This window comes from Microtus oregoni, unplaced genomic scaffold (assembly GCF_018167655.1).
Source record: "Microtus oregoni isolate MIOR12 unplaced genomic scaffold, Mior012 000052F_ref0000163, whole genome shotgun sequence".
Lineage (NCBI taxonomy): Eukaryota > Metazoa > Chordata > Mammalia > Rodentia > Cricetidae > Microtus > Microtus oregoni.
Window position 1 is genome coordinate 8,321,594 of NW_024543828.1, and position 21,590 is coordinate 8,343,183.

Genomic DNA, 21,590 nt, shown 5'->3' on the forward strand with positions numbered 1-21,590 from the left:
TAAGAAGTTACATGAGTTTTCTCAGTTGTCAGATTCCCAACACGCAGGGACAAGGAACAATAAAATTAAAAAGACCAGTTTTCATGTTGACAGATCTTCCCTGTAACACCCTTAACTGGATCTGACAATCCAGACCACAGGTAAGAGCTGTGAACCCAGCATAACAGATGAAAATTAATTGAGTCATTTGATGTCAAAATGCAAGTCAAGTGTGACTTCATAGAAAGCAGTCTTTCCTAATGCTATGTCCCCTGAATCGTTCAATCACCCTAGCTCAAGTACATACCATCACCCAGTAGCATACCAGAGCTCAGCCCAATAGCTGTCCTTGCGAATTATGTACTTTTGTAGGCTTCATCATATTGTGAGACAGGAGCTTGCTATGTTGTAAAGGATACTCTTAAACTCCTAGGTACTGGTGAGTGGGTGTGTGCAACCGCACTTGGCTCTGTTGATCTTTTTATTTTTGTTGGAGGAAGGAGTCACTTGTTGGTTCCCAGCTGCTTAGTCCCGAAATAATCACACAGAAACTGTATTATTTAAAACATTGGTTAGCCAATTACTTAAGCGCATTGCTAGCTAGCTTTTAAATCTAGAATTAACCCATCTCTATTATTTTATATTTTATCAGAAGGTTCCTAGCCTACCAGCAAGGTTCAAGCATCTGTCTCCAGCAGGGCTACATGGCTTCTCTCTGCCATGGCTTTTCCCTATGCAGGTCCAAGACAGTTTCTTTATTAACCAATGGTAATCACAGCATACAGAGGGAAGTCCTACATCATGTATTTAGTTTTATGTGTATGTATGTGTGTTTTGCTTACTTGCATATATGTCTGTGTATCACAAGAGTACAATGCCCTCAGAGGCCAGAAGACATTGTATATCCCTGGAGTAGGAGTTACAGATGGTTTTGGACCACCATCTGGGTGACAGGAATTGAACCCAGCTCCTCTGGAAGAGCATTCAGTGTTCTTCATTGGTGAGCCATAGCTACACCCTTAAAAAATCTATCTTTTTTAACCATTAGTTTCCCACATGTGACCAAATTTTATCTTAATTTCAAAAAATGATTGGTTGCAATCATTATAAAAACAGCAAAGTTAATTTACTCATGACCTTAGAACCAGTTACCAATAAAGAGAGAAGTCATCATCTCTTTTCAAAAATCCATAACATACTGTACTTCACCACCTCTCTGTTTTAAAACCTGCAGAATGCAAAGTCATCTTTCACATAGGTTGCAACATTAGGTTTGAGAATTGGGCCCCTGCACCTCATTACTGGGTGAATTCAGAAGAAGAAAATGATACAGTCCTCATCTGAGGTTTCATGATGGTTAGACTACAACTACAATTTAGTAAGTACTTGTGTCAATTGCATATTTATGTGAAATATTTCATATCAGCAGAGTAAGGCAATAGTTACAATATTTTTAATCTTTTTTTTCTTTTTGGTTTTTTTCGAGACAAGGTTTCTCTGTGGTTTTGGAGCCTGTCCTGGAACTAGCTCTGTAGACCAGGCTGGTCTCGAACTCACAGAGATCCGCCTGCCTCTGCCTCCCAAGTGCTGGGATTACAGGCGTGCGCCACCACCGCCCGGCCAATAGTTACAATATTTATCCTATTTTACATAAAAGGAAATTTCTTGCCATGTCAGCTCCATGAAGTGTAACCTTACACAGGGCCAGAATTCTAATCCCGGTTCTCAAGCCAAAGCCTATGGTTCATTTCAACATGTCATGAAATTTTAAGTGAAGTTTACGGTAAGTTGCTCTGTCTAAAATCTAAGAGAATTGTTCATGGTTTGAGACTAATACATTTAATGTGGTATTGATTCCTCCTTGCTAATATCCTAGCTTTTGTATGCATCAAAAACTTTCGGCAATGCTTGTTATACCTGGAGGTTGCTGAAGTCACAAGGCCATTAAGGAGTCCCGACTGTCACCATAAATTGACTTTTTTTTTTTTTTTTTTTTTGGTTTTTCGAGACAGGGTTTCTCTGTGGCTTTGGAGCCTGTCCTGGAACTAGCTCTGTAGACCAGGCTGGTCTCGAACTCACAGAGATCCGCCTGCCTCTGCCTCCCGAGTGCTTTTAATGTATGAAGGTGAACCTTTGTTCTGTATGTGAAATAAACAGTTCCCCACATGGGGATTGAACGGAATTAAATACTTAAATTGGGGCATAGATTGAACTGTCCTCTTGTATGAGTAGAAATGGAAGTACCTCAAGTCAAGCTCGGAGCATAGGTTAATTATCTGTGGTTGTTCCAAGAAATTCCCACATACTTGATAGTTTAGGACAACACCATTTTATTTTCTTATCCCTTTGAGAGCTACAAGTCCAAACTCTGCCTGTAGCATCCGGAGGTGAAACCTTGTTTCTCCTAGGGCTAAAAGATTCTGGATGCTCCTTGGCTATTAGGTATGATATACTAGTCTCTCTTTCTGTCTTCAAATCTTTTCATCTTCATTCTCTTCCATCCTGTCTTAAAAGTTTCTCTGTCTTTCTTTTTAAAGGCCATTTACCAGTAAATTTAATGACACTCAGATAACCTATGATAATCTCATTTTAAAACCCTTAGTATTATCTACAAAGCCTGATTTTCCAAACATCAGAATACTCAAAGGTTCTGTGGACTGTTCTGGGAATATATACTTGTGGAGCTCATCATTTCACACATTACAGGGAGCTCAACATTCTACAACTTTACTCTGACTGACAGGAAATCTAGTTGTTCAGGGACAAATTGGGACAATAGGAATACGAAGATAGGATCACGGTTTCTCTCATTTTAAAATGGCATCCCTCTTCTAGAATGCTCCTTAGCCCCCAGGCTCTCCTACTACTTGATGGAATTAGCCTCAAACCATCCTAGATCCATTTGCTCACTGAAGCAGTGTAGTACTAAGCAGAGTAGAGATTCAGGAATGTGACAGAACTGGGTTAAATGTTTCTTTTGTATGTACTGGCGATTTGACCATAGGCAAGTTACCTGAATCTCATGTTGAAATGAGGGAGAATCCAGTTTTATTGGAAGGTTTTTGGATATGGGGAGAAAGACCTCCAAAAGACATGGGTTTAGTGTCTAGTTTTGTCACATGCTAACCATGATAATTTGCAACAAGGCGAGAAAAACTCAAATCCTGTTTTGTGAGCAGAGGAATATACACAACAGCTTGTAACACTGTAACTCATAAGCATGTTAAAATTTAATATATATATGCATATATATATATATATGGTAGTAATGTAGTACTTATTAAATTTATTGTTGCTAGGCACAATTTATGGAGTGTTTAACCTGAGGTGGATATACTTTTATGTATGATGGCACAATGCAGAAATGTACCTTAGTTCTCCTATAACTAAGTTTGGCCTCTAAAGGTGAAAGAATATTATTCTGAGAAACTAGAAGCACTGGTGCGATAACGCCACATATAACACCATTCAAATAATGCCCACTTAACACACCTTTCAAACTGTTTCCATGGGATAAAAGTTAAGTCATCTGCAGTTTGGGAAAAGACTGTATAAGATGTAGGAATTTTGAGATATAAAGAAGCTGGTGCTGAGTTAAATTTTAAAGAACCAACATGTAAAACATGGTAAACATTTCAACATCACAGCCACATGTCAAAGCTAATGCCTTCTCTTTCAAAATTCACAAGTCTTTTTTTTTTTTTGATTTTCGAGACAGGGTTTCTCCGTAGCTTTTTGATTCCTGTCCTGGAACTAGATCTTGTAGACCAGGCTGGCCTCGAACTCACAGAGATCCACCTGCCTCTGCCTCCCGAGTGCTGGGATTAAAGGCGTGCGCCACCACCGCCCAGCCCAAAATTCACAAGTCTTAAATATGTCTTGGAGACAACAAGTGCTCTTAGATGGCTAACAAATTAGCCTTTTATTTGCTTTTCATATTTCTGACCAAATGCTTAGGAACGTCTTTCCCTACATATATATGAAACATTTTGACCATTTATACATCTATGTTAAACATAGAGATTTTTTTCTTGTATAGCTTTCGCCATTTATTAAAAATTATAAGTACTCTATAAAGGACTTAAAGTAGGTGAGTAAATGTTTGTAGATCATGTACAAACACCACAACTTATCCATGATATTTGAACTAAAAAGTCTCACAGTTATGAGTCGCCTTGGAACTAAAACCCTGCAAATTCTGAAGAATAGCTGTACTTTGAATACATCAGTCGCACCCCATAGTCCCACGATAAAGAGATGGAGAAGAGTCTGCTTTCGTAGGAAAAACTGATAATGTTATAATAATAGTCCACAGCTCATTTTACTCACTGAGCCATCTTGCCAGTCCCTTGGTTACATTTTAAAGGATGAGAAATAATCATGGGGTTATATATACGTGTAGATTTTACTAATGTCAGAGAACAAAGTCATAAAATAGACAAACATCAAAAATACAAACTGAGGATAAAAATGTTTTATAATTAAGTTCTGGACCTTTTTGGGTATTGGCTCTAAGGCCATAGATATCATTGTGGAACAACAGAGCATTCTGGCCTTAGGGTTGTGAAGCCTTTTCTTCAGTTAGTCACTAATCAAACAATTCAAGTTTCCCCTAGAGCCCTGGATGTAAAATTTTCATACTCTACAAATCACATCTTGAAATCCCAGTCTCGATGCAGTTGTATTACTAGTTTCCCTCCCTCCAGTCCTCCCAGCTCCCCAGTCCCCTACCTCCTATTTTCTCCAGGTCTACCCCACCCTCATGTTTCCCTTGAGAAAAGAGTAGCCCTCCAAGAGACAACAACAAAACACAACAAAAAAAGATGCAATAATACAAGGCAAAATCCCTCATATCGAGGCTGGACAAGACGATCCAGTAAGAGGGAAAGAATCCTAAGAGCAGGTCTGAGAGTCAGACAGAGTCCCACAAAACACCAAGCTGCATAACATATACGCAGAGGACCTGGTATAGACCCGTGTAGGCCCCATGCTTGCCACTTCAGTCTCTGTGAGCCCACGTGAGCTCTGCTTAGTTGATTCAGTGGGCTGTGTTCTTCCAGTGTGCTCCAAACCAACCCCTTTACTCATAAAATCTTTCCTCCTCTTATGTTAGGCTCCCTGAGGTGAATGACCCAATGCGCTCTCTCTCTCTCTCTCTCTCTCTCTCTCTCTCTCTCTCTCTCTCTCTCTCTGCTTAATGTCTGGCTGTGAGACTCTGCACCTGCTCCCATCTGCTGCAAGAGGAATTATTTCATTGACTCTTTTTTTCTTGCCAGTTGTGTTTTGTTCTACCCTAGGTCTCTGAGCTATCTAGTGTCCTGTTCCTGAACATCCAGGCAGTGTAGGGCATGGGCTCCCTGCTGTGGCAGGTACCTCAAGATAAACCAGGCATGGGTTGGCCACTCCCACAGGTTCTCTGGCACCATTGCCTCTGCACATCTTGCAGGCAGGAAACATTGTAGATTAGGGGTTCTGTGACTGGACTGGTGTCCCAAGTTTCTCTTTCCGTAGCCTGCAGAGTACCTTCCTGGGCCACAGAGAATAGAATGCCGGGGTGAAAGTAACATGCAGGCACTCGTTCAACCTCTCTATGTCCCATGAGATAGCTGGATGATTTCCTAATCAATGGATTCCTATTGACAGGTTTCAGAGAATGGACCTCTGCCCTAAAATAAACCTGAGTGGTTTAAGGATCTCCCCAGGAGACCCTTGGGCAACAACTCAACTGAATGCAACTCAATCCCACCACCAGATTGCCTGGCTACAAAAGATGACCTGACCTGCACAGACTCCATTACTAGGATTCCCCGCTAAGGTCATTCTCATAAATTTAAGAAACTTGCCACTGCACTAGGTTTCTACACCAAATTCCCATATGAATGGTCCCAAATTCCACCGATCTCTCCCCTCATTCTCTCCATCCTTCCTTCCCCTGATACCTGATCCCTTCCACTCTCATCCGCACCTTCCCCCAAAACACCCATAAAATCTATTCTATTTCCCCCTTCCAGGAAGATCCATGAATCCTATGTAAGTCCTCCTCTTTACCTAGCCTTTCTGCGTCTGTAGATTGTAACTTAACAGCTAATATCCACTCACAATTGAATACATACCCTGTTTGTCTTTGTGGATCTTGGTTACCTCACTCAAGATGACTCTTCATAGTTGCATTTACCTGCCTGCAAATTTAATGATATGAGTCCCTTTTTCCTTGCCCCTCCAATTTTCCCTCCCAGATCTTTCCTCCTATGTATTCTCTCTTCCTGCCAGTCCTGCCTATCCTTCCTCCTGCCCTGCTATTGACCATTCAGCTCTTTATTAGGCCAATCGGGTGTTTTAGACAGGCAAAATAACACAGCTTCACAGAGTTAAACAAATGCAACCTAAAAGAATGCAACACATCTTTGCATCATTAAACAAATGTTCCATACATTTAAAAAATGTAACACTTATTAAAATAATATTCTACAACACGTTGGCTTTTAGAGTCTCCATTGAGAAGTCATGTGTTTTAGGTCTGCCTTTATATGTTAGTCTTTTTCCTTTGAAGCTTTTAAATATTCTTTATTTTTTCTGTATGGTTAGTGTTTTGATTAGTAAATGGTGAGGGAACTTCTTTTTCTTGTCCAATTTATTTGGTGTTCTGTATGTTTCTTGTAACTCTAAAGGCACCTCCTTCTTTATGTTAGGAAAATTTTATTCTATGATTTTATTGAAAATTATTTCTTGCCCATTGAGTAGGGATTCTTCTTTTCCCTGTATTGCTATTAGTCTTAGGTTTGGTCATTTCATAGTGTTCATTCATAGTTTTGCCTTTTCAGATTGTCTGAATGTTTTGTGTCAGGATATTTTTATTTTATCATTTTATATATTTTAACATTTCTTTGGCTGATGTATCTATTTCTTCTACCATATCTTCAGTTTCTGAGATTCTGTTTTCCATCTCTTATATTCTCTTAGTGAAGCTTGCCTCTGTTATTCCTATTCACATTCCAAAATTTTTTATTTCCCAGATGTCCTCAGTTTGTGATTTCTTTATTGCTTCTGTTTCCATTTTCAGGTCTTGAACAGTGTTATTCTTTTTCTTCAACTGTTTGTTTTTCTTGAATTTCTTTAAAAGATTTATTCATTTTCTCCAACTGTTTGTGTTTTCCTTGATTTCTGTAAGGAATTTATTCATTTCCTCCTTATGGACCTCTATCATCTTTATATAATTGGTTTCAAGGTCTTTTTTCTGTGCTTCAGCTATATTGTAATATTCATAATCTGCTGTGGAAAGATAGATGTGCTCTGGTGGAGTCATATTTCCCTGACTGTTACTGATTGTATTCTTATGCTGGTGTCTAGGCATCTGGGTTTGTAGTGATTATAGGTCTAGGTTCTGATTTCTGGGTTTGTCTTTGTTGGTTGGATGTTTTGTTCCTTGGTTTCTGTTTCCTCTCTGGATTTTCAGAGTGGGTTGACAGTGTGATTCCTGTTTTACTTGCCTGCTTGGCAGATGTATTCATGGGGGATTTGTTGCTGGCATTGGGGGAAGGAGAGGTCAGTGAGAACTGATCTGTGAGATCCACAGAAGGCATGCTTCAGGAGACTGCAGCTAGGATTCTGTTGCAGTGTTAGCGGTGACCCTGAGGGTTTGCTCCCGAGAAAACAGACATATTGGAAAAGGTCCACGGGCAGCCTCTCAAGTAGTTCTCTTTCTTCCCTGTGAAAATATATAAATAAAGTTGGCCTTCTGCAACCTGAAAGAACTTAAGCATGTAGACACCGTGGTCTTGAACTTCTAGCATCTAGACTATGAAAAATAAATTTCTATTGCTTTATCCAGCCAACCTATGCTAAGCTGTAGTAGAATTCCTAACAGACTAAGATGCTCTGTGTCTCTTTTGTGAATCTGTATCCTTTCTCTGTACAATAAGATCTGGCCACAAAAGCCAATGCCTCCATGAAAGTTTCACAGCCCCATCTGACTGATTAAGGGATAATTCTAATATCAATTAATTGTTCCTCATTTATTTCTTTTCAAACAGTTTTACAGTGTAAATAACGAGGAGAAATCTCCTTTGAAAAGCCAGGCAGCAACAACCATGGTAGAGAAATTATCTAAAACGGTTGCAAGTGTAAACTATTAAGTGGGCCTATATTGACAATTTCATTTGGAAGCTTAAGATTTCTCTGCTTCTCAAGAGACAGATGAAAGCATTGGCTAACTAGACAGACTTTGCAAGGGAAGAAAAGAAAATTAACTATCATATTTTGTGTCTTCGATGTAGTGCCTGTAGAACTCATGTTTTACCGTTAAAAACTAGAAGTAGATTGTGTAACGTTAGTGTTGATAGAGACTATTTTGGCCATTTTAACAGAGGAGTTATATGGCTTGCATTAGTTCACACAGTTCCTAAGAGATAGATTTAGTTGGATTTAGCTGGACTAAATCCTTGAAAGATTTCAGATGTGTTCTGTTTGGTCAGTGCTGTTCCCTGGCCTTGGTGGACATTGACGTTTGGCTTTGGGTAAGTGTAAGACATCAAGAGGTCAACAGCAGGGATAGGTAGCAGAATCTTACCAAAGTCTTAGAGGCACATTTTCTTTCAATCATCGTTGAAGCAGGTACTGTAGATTAGATAAGTCTGGAAATTCAACTCTGAGGGAGAGTCCTGGAAGTATCGGGCTGAGTAACTCTTGGAGAGAGCAACTGTGCCTCATTTATTCTTTACTTTTTGAAATAGAATATATTATTACACATTCCATGCTAGTCTGGAACTTTCTTTGTAGACCAAGCTAACCTCAAACTTGACAACATCCTCTTGCCATATATTCTGAGTTCTGGAATTGTGTACCACCACCCACAGATTCAGTGACCTTCTCATTCCCTACAAATAAGGCTTTATTTTTATAAGAGCAAGTGAGAAATGGTGAGGAATTTATGGATTTTGTTCTTTTCGTATAGCATTTGAATTGTCAATTGGCTATTTATGTGGCGCTGTCAGGTAGTCAACAGAACCTGTAAATGGAAGTTTGAACTTGAGAAAGAACAAACATAGAATTTGGAAATTATTGGCTTGAATGAGGTTATATAAGATGAAGAAAGAGGTCCTGGAAAACACTGAAACAAAAAAGTCAAGAAGATAGAAATAGATGTAAATCTGTAAACTTTTTCAGAAACTGAGGGAAGAGTGTATCTTATCAAAGATGAGCTAATTTTTCATAGTATGTTCTACTGTGAACTCAAGGAAATGAAGTTTAGAGAAATAAGTATGTAGTTATTTGACTGTATGAGGATTGTTAATGATTTTGACAGTGTTTGCATCCCTAGAGCATAGAGACAGAAACTAAACCAGAGTAAGTTTAACTTAGAAACAGGGAGATGGAAAATAGTGACTACTGACTAATAAGAGATGTTGGCATATAAGAGGATGCTAAGCAGGGGTAGCAGCTGGAAAACAGAGGTGGCACAAGATTGTTTATACACTGCCCATTCCTATTTGTGGGTGAGGATGATTCTACAGAGAAGAAAATGATATAAGACCCAAGAACAAAAGGATACTTGAGAAAGCTGGATGGAATGCAATGCATATGGAGGAAAGGAAAGGGTAAAAACAGATTCAGAGACATGTTACCAGTGTTGGTACTTGATCCATTAAAGCAAAGACAACATCTGCAAGTGAATGGCTGATTGTTGGGTGGGTTTTTAGGTTTGTAAATATGCAAAACATTTAGTGTCAAGGTGGATAAAAAAGTCATAGTAGTAGGAAGCGCAGAGATAATAGAAGCATCACTTAAAATTTATTGTTATCATCAAAGAAAGAAGTAGTGGTGAGTATGTTGGGGACAAACTGATGCACTCACTATGGAAATCTGTATGAAAGTCCCTTTTTGTGTTTGTTTGTTTGTTTAAGACAGAGCTTCTCTGTGTAACAGCCCTGACTATCCTGGAACTCACTTTGTAGACCAGGCTGACCTCAAACTCCCAGGGATCTGCTTGCTTCCACCTAATATTGGGATTAAAGGCATGCACCACCACTGCCAGCGAAAGCTCCTTTTTTAAAAAGGCTGGGAACCATAGTATTTTCCAGCTTTGCCACTTGTGGATATATACCTGAAGGAGTGTGCTTCATCATACCACAGAGATATTTGTGCTTACATATTTATTGAAGCACTACTTACAATAGTCAAGATATGGGACCAGACTAGATGCCCATCTACAGGTGAATGCATAAAAAATATGATATACAGTAGGATTTTATTTAGCCATAAAGAAGAGTAAATTTACTCTATTTCCAGTAAAAATGATGGAACTGAGTTAAGCAAAATAGACTCAGAATGAGAATAATGTTTACTCACACATGGATCTAGATAGAAATATATATGTGTGTTCATGTATTTATGATTTATGACATGAATAAGGGGGATAATATGAGAGGAGAATGATAAACACAAAGAAGAACAAGAGATAAAATGGATGGATTAATTAAGAGCAATAAACTATGTATATATTAAAGGATAAAAATAACAGTACAAAGTATCATAATAGCAAAGCTATTATGGTTAAAATGAATATTCACTAATAACTTTAATAACTCTTGCCATGACCTCAAAATGGATCCTGCCAATGTAATGGAGGGTTGAAGAAGCTGATAAGTTAAGCTTGTTTGGAAGAAAATGAATATCCAGCATTATCAAGCCTAAGTTCTGGATGGTTAGATATGGTCAGATGACGTGGGACAATAGCTAAAATGATGTTGTGGTAGGAAGGGGGGAAAAGTAGACAAGTAGAGCAATAAAGGCCCAAGCATGGAATTAAAGAATGTCGAGTGACATAGGAAAGAGAGGTTGCCCTAAGTAAAATAATGGTAGTAAATGCAATATTGGATGGAGTATATAAGCTCACTACTGATGTTTGCAAGTTGGAGAAATGATTATATCATGACAAAATCAAGATGGGAAAGTTTGAAGACTTTTTAAGTGGTTTGGCTGCATTGGGAATTTTTAAAAGGCGATGGTGGTAGCTATATAGGAACACGAGGCTCCACATGGAGGGCTTTTACTTTATTTTAGTTGAGTGACAAGGATGTTTCTAAATTGCAGTTGATATTAAAATAATTATCTGAAAGAGTACCCAGAGTCCCACTGAACAGCATCCCTAGATTTTCTCAGTTGGAACATCCTACAATTATATGACACAGTTTGGATATTGACACTTACAGAAAAGAGCAATTCTACCTGGAGTTCTGCAGCCTCACCTGCACTTGCCTGTGAGTATGTGTTCATTTCAGTGGGGTGTCCTTGTTTTACCCCATTGATAAGGCGCAGCACAACTTCTATGCCTCAGGGCTCTACTCTGATGCCCTGTTATAAATATGCCTGCCACCCTTGGTTATCGCATATGTTAGCTGTCTTGATAGTTTTGTAGTGCTATCTTATTGTGATTCTTTTTTATTGTTATTATTCTTCCCATGATAGCTAATGTAACTTTTTTCAAATTTTTATTTGCCATCCATATAGCCTCTTAGACATAATATTTTTGTGTATTTTTTGAGCTGGACAATGTGATTTTTTGTATCTGAGCTTTAACAATTCTCTACCAGTTATTTGCTCTTGTTCTCTTTTTAAATGTTCTTTGTCAATTCCTCAAAATTTCTGTACAAGGTATTTTGGTCATATCCACTCTCCCCAGCTCCTCTCAGATCCCCTCCCACATCTATACCCATCCAAAATCATGACATCCTTTTCTGTTTTTTAAATCCACCCAGTGCAGTTTGAATTCATCAAATACCCATGTATGTAGAACTTGCCCTGCAATGTGGTCAACACGCCCGGGGTCACACCAGTGAAGAAAACTTTCCCTCCTTCCAGCAGCTAATGGCCTTAGATCCTCATCTATGGTTGTAAATATGTGCCCAGCTCCCCCTTCTCCATGCTGAGATTTTGTCTGGCTTGAGCCTGTGCATTTCCTCTGCATGTTGTCACAATCCCTGTGAGCTCATGTGTGCAGCCCCATTGCATCTGGAAAGCACTGTCTCCTTGAATTTACCTATCTTACAATCTTTTCATGACTTCTTTGACAAAGATCCCCGAGCTTAAGAAGGACTGAGGGGGTTGCTAAAGATGTCCGATTTAAGGCTGAGTATTCTGCAGTGTCTTACTGCTTGCAATGTAGCCCATTGTAGTTCGCTGTGTTAATTACTGTCAACTGCAAGAAGGAAATTCTCTCACAAGGCACCACATGCCAGCACTATGCAAGCTAACCAGTAGGGGTCAAGTATAGTTGAACACCAGCCTGATCTCTCCATGCTCTAGACTCTAGTATGTGTTGTTCTCAGCAATCAGGCCTAACTGCCCAGTTTTCTAGTATAACCAGGAGCAATGGCAATCACCTGCAGTGTTCTAACTGCCCGGTTCTCTAGTATAACCAAGAGCAATGTTCTAACTCTTTCCATTTTATATGGAAACCCACTATTAAATCAGCTTCTCTAAAGGGTTTAAAATTCCTGGGGAAAAAATGACAGATGCCTGGTTTGCAAGAGTTTTTTTCAAGTCTGTAGTCATTCTCTGCATACGGTCTTTCACAAGAAACAAACAAAAGAACACCTTTTAAAATTCTGTATTTGGGAAATATTTTTTTGCTTCCTCCTCGTCTCCATGGTTTCGGATGAGTAATCTACTGTCATTCAAATTGATGCTCCTTTATGAGTAATGCGTGGTATCTCTCTAGCTCCTTGTAAAATTTAGTACTTGTTTATTTTTTTCAGAATTTTAATTATTGTATGTGTCACCAGTGATTTCTTTGGGCTTATCCCATTCAGAGTTAGCTTCCAGAACCCTGAGGAGGTATATAATTTTAACCAAATTTGAAGAGTGTGCACTTATTTCCATTCGCATTCTTTCAGCACTGTTTTCTTTATCTTCTTAGGACTCTTATGATGTGCAAGTCGGTGCTTACATTGTTGCTTATTCATTTTCCTACTTTCTGTTCAGGTTCTTGCATTTTATTAATCTTTTCTCATGATTATTGCTGCTATCCAACGTAATCTCCTGTGTACTATTAAAATTCTATTTACAATATTGCATTTTGCATTTCTATATTTCCCTTTGGGTTCTGTCTTTTAGCTTCTAATTCTTCCCTAAAAATTTGCTTTATTTTCATTGTGTCAAAAGGATAAATAAATGCTGCTAATTGTTTTCATAATGGGTGCTTTAAAAATCTTATAGATAACGCTAAATTAACTCAGTTTCAACTTGACCTAAATACCCATTACCTCATCTTAAAAATTTTTCTAGTTCTTTGTATGAGCCTGAGCATTTTGAAAAAAAAATGCTCTTTATATTTTTGTTAATGTGTTCAGAGGGTATGGTTCTAATTATGTTCTTTTTTGAGTAGGCATTTACTACACAAAGATTTAGTGTGATGGCCATGCCCTAGTTAGTGGATTGCAATGTTAATAACACCTTATTTGCCCTTCCTTGCTTCCATCTTTAAAATATACTAAACATAACCATATCATTTCCCCCATTTTCTTTCCCCCCTCCCGCCCCTCCCATGCTCTCCCATCTCCTCAAATGAATGACCATCTTGTATTTGATTCTTTTTGTTACACATCTGTATTGAGATGCACAAATATATGCAAACAGTCTGCCGAGTCCATTTTTGATGTTTGTGTATATAAGATTTTAGGGTTGATTACATTGTATTGAATAATGAATCAGGGGCTTATCCCTAATCTAGGCTAATTATCCCTTTCTCTTCACTCATTAGTTGCCTTTAGTTCTTTGTCTATGGCTGGAACTCAATGAATTGTTCCCCATGGCTGCCTAAATAACACCTGAAAAATCAAAACTTAGTTTTTGAATTAGAGCTGTTTTTATCAGCCTGGAACATGAGATATTTCAGGCTCTCCTAGTAGTATCTGTGAAAGAAGGAGAAACTTGTGAAAACAATAGGAAACAAGAACTTTCTTGGGGCGGTCCTTCTCATCATTTCTTCCCACTTACTCTATCATTACCTGGCAAGAAGAAGAATGCAACCTCAGGTCTCTTTGTCCCCTTTGTGGGAACAAATCTTTATTAGGCAGAGGGTAGGATCTTCTTGTTTGGTTTATCCTGGGATTCTGATGTCTCTTAAATAAGAAGTATATGAGAACTATGGAGATGAATATTGTAGATCTGCGTTTTAGAGTGGATGGTCCTTGCCAGTGCTATGAGAGCACTTGGAGTTTCTAAGGGATCGGAGTGCTGGTAGGATGGACAGAGTGTATCCTTAGACTGCTTATTGTGACCAAGACTCGTAACCAATCTCCCTTCCTTTGCTATTGGTGTCATGATCACCTGATATTGTCAAGGGGTTTATCATATCCTGCAACAAATTAGCCTGTCAGTTGTTCAGGAAGGGATCAGGAACTGTTGAGCCTACATTCCTTATTTGTTGGTAACAAGAGGTCATAAGATACCATGCCTCTTCTCGACTCCTTTATAACTACAGCAGTGAGCAGCTCTTTAGGTTGTTGCTTGACTTATTCCCATGGTATATGGTGGTATCTTGTGCAAAGGAGCAAATAGAGATGCATCTGTACTTTCTTATCTGCAATGGAGGCCTGGCATATATTAATTGTACAGAAACAATGTTTTCATTGTGACATTTTCATATATTTACACAATATGGATTAGTTCTATTCACTGTCCTACCCCTTCTTGTCCCTTTCTTCCTGATTCTGGTCCCTATTATCTCCCCAAATAGCCACATTTGTATTTCCATGCATTTTTATTTTATCTTGATTCTGTATTTGAGAGGACACTTGCATCATTTGACTTTCTAAGTCTGGCTCATTTAGTTTATCATGATGATTCCCAGTTCTGCCTGTTTTCCTGCACATGATATAATTTCAGTCTTTATTATGGCAGAATGATTTGTTGGGTGTACTTCATTTTAATTATACTTCATATATTGACGGACAACTAAGTTGATTCTGTGCCTTAGCTATTGCATTATATCAGTGAATGTGGGCATCATTAATGTATACTAACATGGATAAATTTGGATATACCCCAAAGTGATATAACTGGGTTTAATGGTGATTCTAGTTTTAGTCTATTTTATAGAAGCTATAATAATTTATATTCCCACCGGTATAGTTTGAGAATTCCTTTTCCCCTAATTCTAGCCAGGATTATTGTTAATTGATTTTTAATGTTTTTGGCCTGAATATTTCTTTTTTCCTGTGGATTTAGGATTTGACTTATTCTTGCTTTTATGACACTGAAATACCTCTGTGAGTTATTTATTTGCATTCTGTCAGATATTTTTAATCTAAATCCTCCCAGCTATGAAATATGATATTACAATTGTCATTGCTGTACCTCAATGTTTCTAATAAGGTGTGTTTTGGTTTTCATTTGATTCCAGGGATGTTTATATTTTCTTCCTGGTTTCTTCAATGGTGTACTGATCATTCAAAAGCAGATTTTCCATTCTCCATATGTTTGTATAGGTTTTTTTGCTATTTATGTCTAACTTTATTCTATTATGATTTGATAATACACAAAAAGTTATTTGTGTTTTTTTCTAGTCAGTAACACTTAATTTATGGCCTAAAATGTGGTCTATTTTTGTAGAGCTTACATTTGCTTTGGCTGCTAAGAAGAAAACACATTCTGCAGGGGTTGGATGCAATCATCTATATTAGTCTATTTAGGTGCTGTCTGGTGTGTGTGTGTGTGTGTGTGTGTGATGGCTTCTGTCACTACGCTGGAACTCATTATTGCAGACTAGGTTAGTTTGTCAGGTGGTCACAGCCATCACATCCAGCTTTATGTTTGGGTTCTGAGAGTAAACCCAAGTACTCATGTTTGCCAGAAAAGAACTTTCCAATGGAGCCATCTTTCCAGCCTTAATCCTTATATAATATTATGGGTTTCTTTTATTAAGACATGCTGACCTTTTGAAATAAAAGATTTCTTTTATTTTGGGCTATATAGTTGTGTTCCTGTGAGCGCATATGTGATTGTGTGTTCAGAGACTCATGGAGGCCAGCTATTGGATACCTCTGGAATTACAAGTGATTGTGAGCATCCTGATTTAGGTACTGGGAACTGAACGAATAATGCAGGACCTCTGGAAGAGAAGTACCTGCTCTTAATCTCTGAGTGGTCTCTCCAGCCCCTCAGGTGATCGACTTTATCTCAACTAATTTTGTATACAATATTCTGTCTGCGTGTATGCCTGCAGGCCAGAACAGGGCACCAGACCTCATTACAGATGGTTGTGAGCCACCATGTGGTTGCCGGGAATTGAACTCAGGACCTTTGGAAGGGCAGGCAATGCTCTTAACCGCTGAGCCATCTCTCCAGCCCCTCTCTGGACTAATTTTGTGTGGGAGTCTACTTTATCAGTGATGAGTGCCCCCACACCTGCTTACCTTGAGTTTCCATTACTTGGTATATTCTTTTACATTTGGGATGGATTCCTTTGTGACCCTTGTTTCTTTCAAACATCAACAAAATAAAACTGGTTGGATCTTGTTTTCAGCGCATCTTGCCAGTCTGCAGCATTTAATTAGACATTGGAGACTGTTTACGTTTCAGATTATTGACAAGAAGAAGCTGCTGAATCTTAGACTTTTGCCAGACGGTCTCAAGCATTGTTCATTATCTTCCTTCCCCCTTTTTCATCTCTAACCTTCCTAGTTTATTAGTTGAACATGCTTGATTCTTTCCAGGTTTTTATTTGGTAATCTATTTCATATATTCTTTTTTTGCAAATGAAATTTAATTTTATTAGCAAATTAATTGTTTGTCAACCATTAAAATATCCAGAGCCAGTGAGATGGCTCCTCAGTGTGAAAAAGCACTTGCCTCCAAACCTGCCAACCTGAGTTCAACCTCTGGGGACCCACAAAATAGACCCACACACACACACATCACAAGTATAATTTTTAAAAATGTTAATTCATCCTGACTATTCATGTTTGTGACTCTCCCTTATCTGTGTAAGATTTCTTCTAGTGTCTTCTACAATGCTGTAGTTAGTGCTCATCTTGAAGGGTCTTTATTCTTCTATTAATTATAAAGTATAAATTCTCTATTTAGTAATATTGGTTGACTATTCTTTACTCATTATTCCCAGAATATGTCTTTCCTGTTCTCTTTTACTCCAGCTCCATTGTGACAGAGGTTTCTCCCATTTTGCCATCATTTTGCTCTCTGAACAATTTTTAGTATAAAATGTACTATTTCAGAATTTCTTGTGGTTTCTGCCCACTGCTTATTGTTATTCATTATTGTCTTTTTAAAAAACTCATCCCTTTCTCCAGCCACATGCTTGGTGATTTATTTCAAATTATTAGTTGGAAGTACAATTGCTGAGTGTCTCTGAGCTCCAAATTCCCCTGTCTCTATCTCAATTATGTTTTAAATGCAAAAGACAAAGCTGAAAGTGGGATGACAGATGAGTAAGGTTTTAAATGTGGCCAAAAGAAAACAGCCTAAAACAGAGAAGTGAATATAAGCATGAGGCAGGGAGGAAAAAAGATGTCAACTCAGGAACATTTCCAGGCTTAGTAGTAGAAACTTAGGGAACGTTCTTGTCTTCTGTCCCTAATTTATTTTGCGTTCATTAAATGGAGTTGGAGTATTGGATTTTAGACCCTAGAGTTCTATATCCATGTGTATGATGAACTGTACTTGTATTATTTTCCGGTAAAGAGAATTTTTACAAATCCTCTTCTCTGTGTACATATAGCTTCAAAATAGCTTCATGGTGATTAAGTGAAATTATTTAATATTTGAGAATTGCCTAGATGATTAATAAGTACCTGTTATATACATAGACTATCTCATAAGAGTCTTCTTATAATTTATTTTGTATTTAAAAGTGATTTTCATGCAATATATTTTAATCTTATTCTTTTCCCTCTCCCAATTCCTCCCAGACACTTCCAACCTCTTGACCCCCTCCCAATGTCTTTTTATTTCTCAAACAGAAAACATCTAAACTGAAAACAATAAGACAAAAAATATCATCACAAAACAAAAACTCAAAAAAGAACAGGGTCCACTTGTATTGGCTAGCTGCTTTCAAAATGTTAAATGAAAATAAACTTTCCAAACCGCTTAGCAATCTTCACGGTGTATAGCATACAGTAAATGTCACTATAATTTCATGGTTATTCTGTTCTTCCTCAAGATGCTTGATAAATTCAGCTTGATCCTTTATGTTTGACATGCATGGTTTAGTGTGAAGGTTGACATAGGCACACAGAACCAGTGTGGGTAGGCAACGTGGGTATAACTTATATGGGTATGAGGATCTCAAAACGCAGTTAAAATATCCCTGGGAAGAATAAGGTGATAGATATGTCTAGGCCTCCTACCCTGCACCAACCTAGTATACATGCTACTGGAACTCTGCTTGCCTGCAGTGTTCTGGGCAGATTTTTACTTTTTGCAACTTAAAACTTGAGTGTTTTTCTAGCATAGTGGCTCACAGTAGAAAAGAAGTAGTCCAACTCACTGACAGCACGGCATGTATCCATGCTCAAACACATACCTGTATCAAAAAAAAAAAAAAAAAAAAACACTTGGAAACCTGAAAGAAAACCAGATGTTTTCAAGTGGCTGATACATGTCAATATGATCACTCAGCGAAATGAATTTAGGAGTACCAATTATGGTTCTAGTTTTTCGGCAGCTATTATAAAGAGTAGAGATAGATGCTTTTATCACGATGGTGAAACAAATGCAAAGAATTAGGAGTGCCATCTTGTGGAATGATCTGTCATTGCCACTCAGGAGTCAAAACCAAAATGAAACTCTAGTGGAAACTGGAAGTTTTCTGTGCATTAAGACCCAATCTGAAAGGAATTCCTGATAGTCACCTGTAGAAGTAATGAATTAAAGGTTGGATACTCTTCAGAAGAAAATTTAGTTAAGGTAAATGTCACCTTCATAGTACATCTGATTCATTGCCCATTGTTAATTGGAAAATAAAGAATAAAATAGTGAAAATGTTCAAGATTGCCTAGTTCCTTCCTGTTTGGGTCTTGTCAGCTGTAATGAGTATATCAGGTGGAATTTTTTAGTTTATCCAGTTATTAGATTATTAAAAATTAATAAATCATTTAAAGATCATAAAGAACATTGGCAGCTCCAGAGCTAGTGGGAGTTGTCTATTTTCTATTAAACTAGATTAAATGAAATTTCTTATTTTAAATTAAAATAATGTGTGTGTATTTCATCTCACTTAACTTAAAACTATGACTCCAGAGCCAAATACGATAATTGCTTTCTAGCCCTAGCACTCAGGGAGTAAAAGTGGAATGGCCCTGAGGTCAAATGAACCTGCGCTCCACAGAAACTTCCTGACTACGTGGAGCTACATAGTGAGATGCAGTGTCAAAAAGTGAAGGGATGAAGTGTGGCTCAGTCATAGAGTGCTTGGCCAGCAAGTTCACAGTCCACGTTTGATCCCCAGCACCCAAGACCAATTCTCCTCATTCCTTGTGTAGCCAAGGAGACAAATAAGAAAGTCCCTGACTTCCAGGATTTCAGTATTCATTTTCTTGCCTTTCAACTTAAAATGTGGACACTTAACATGTGTTCTGTTCTGCTCAATGCTGTTGGGTTTCTAGAGTATGCCACATTTTGTGGAGGTACTTGTGGGGGCTTTAGGAAGGCATGAAGAGTTTGTTTGGATGGCTAGCGGCAAGGAGTCTGACACCAAACTGTTTTGTCTGACTGTGAATTTTGTCACTTGCCAGCTGCATGGCTTTGGGCACAGAGCTCTGACATTCTGTGCCCCACTTCCCTCATCTGTACATGGGAATCATATCCTGTGGGTGCCACATGAAGATTAAATGAGGTAGTGTGTACAGAAGAGTCAGAAGTGCTCCTCCTCCATTAGCAATACTGTACAAGTTCTGCATCTTCATTAGCATGACCATCCTCACCTGCCATCATCATCTCTGACACTACAAAGGAAGGACTTGACTTGGCTTTGCAGTGTAAATCAAATCGCATGCTCTATTCTGTCTTTTCAACATTTTGGCCAACTTAGTTAAGTTTCTGCTTTTCTCAGTTACTGTGTGGAATGTGTAGGACCACCCTTATCTACTTCTTTCCACTAGATTCTCTCCTCTGGAAAGTCAGGACCAGAGGCATGGGGAAATGAAACGCTAGAAGATATGGAGACTGATGTCTCTTGCATGCCAGCTCTGTGTAAGAGTAAGGCAAAGCCTGGATAATCCCAATCTGTTAGTGTGCATGCTTGTGTAAAGCTGAGGGAACCAAGCAGAAGCCAAAAGAACTATGGTCACCAACGTGCAGTTGCGGGCATGGAGTACTTTCAGCGTGCTGTGTTAAGTATTTGGTCATTGCTAAATGCTATGTGTGTTCAAGCTGTGATATCACCCCTCTGTGACATATATTTTCCAATAAATTGCTTAATCAGATTTAATTGCTTTGCCATTTCCAATGTGTTTAGAGCAAAGAACTGAGACCATAAAAGTTAACTGCTCTCAAAGAAGTGCAGATAAAATTCATTTTGGCTGCAATGCCCAACTCTCCTAACAATCTTCTCTACCCCAGCTTCATGAAATGTGGTTAATATTCACCATCTGAGTCTTGAGATCCAACTTCAGTGTTTCAGAGGTCTGGAGCTACAGGGCTCTTATTATTGGTGGGTGATGTTTTAGAATATGTGCTTGATTGAACTGTAGGAAACATAGCAATTTCATGCACGGTCAAGACCACACTTGCTTTCTTGGATTTTAGGGATCAAGTGAGAGCGGGTTTCTCAGCAAGGCCTGCATGTGGCCAAGTGGGAAGAGCACCACTGTGCATCAGGACAGATTTTAGGCCCACTATACACTGGATAACAGGCTGTATGATGACCTTAGTGATTTCATGGCTCTGTGTCACAGTGTCGGTGCCTCAAATGATTTCTTTCATTATTTTTCAGAAACTTGTTTGTTTGGGTTTTTTTCTTTACCAAAATATAGACAAGTCATCAGCTTGAAATTAAAACAGCGTAGCAGTTATCTGAGGTGGTGATGTGGAAATATTCTTCTCTGCCGCTATGACTGGGACCCACTAAAGATACTTTTACATTTAGTTTTGCCACAAAGCCCCAAAGAATAATGTGTTTCTAGATTCACTTGGGAACTAATAATTGGAGTGGTTACACCAGCTTAGCGTAAAATATATGTGAAGCTGGAGTAGTTTATGCATTCTAAAGTATTTCAAAGTAATGATCCATTAAATAGGTCACAGAGACTACAAGTGGCTTGGCTAAAATTGTAGTTAGTCAATTGGTGTGAGGCATCAAGTTTCTGACTCACAATGTAGTAATTGGGATCTGCTTTTAAACAGCAAGTAAAAGAAAAAATCTGCTCTCATTTATAACTCAACTTATTTATAACTGAACTTGGCCAAGTCTGTCCAATGTCATTTTAAAGAATTCTTTCTGGTCTATTGTACTGTTATTGTGTGTGCATGCACGTGCATAATATCTAGGCATCAGCAATCAATGTGTCAGGGCAGACACGGGGAGGCCAAAAGACAGCTATAGAGTGACTTCCTTTCTTTGAAGTTACATGGAATCTTGGGGTTTAGCCCAGGAT

The 21,590-nt window shown here is 38.4% G+C and overlaps 1 protein-coding gene across 1 annotated transcript in view; it reads left to right on the forward strand.

The window, feature by feature from the left end:
- The window catches only part of LOC121437524 (fibroblast growth factor 13), a 509,730-nt gene that overhangs the window by 333,731 nt on the left and 154,409 nt on the right, over window positions 1-21,590 (forward strand). The window lies entirely within an intron of this gene.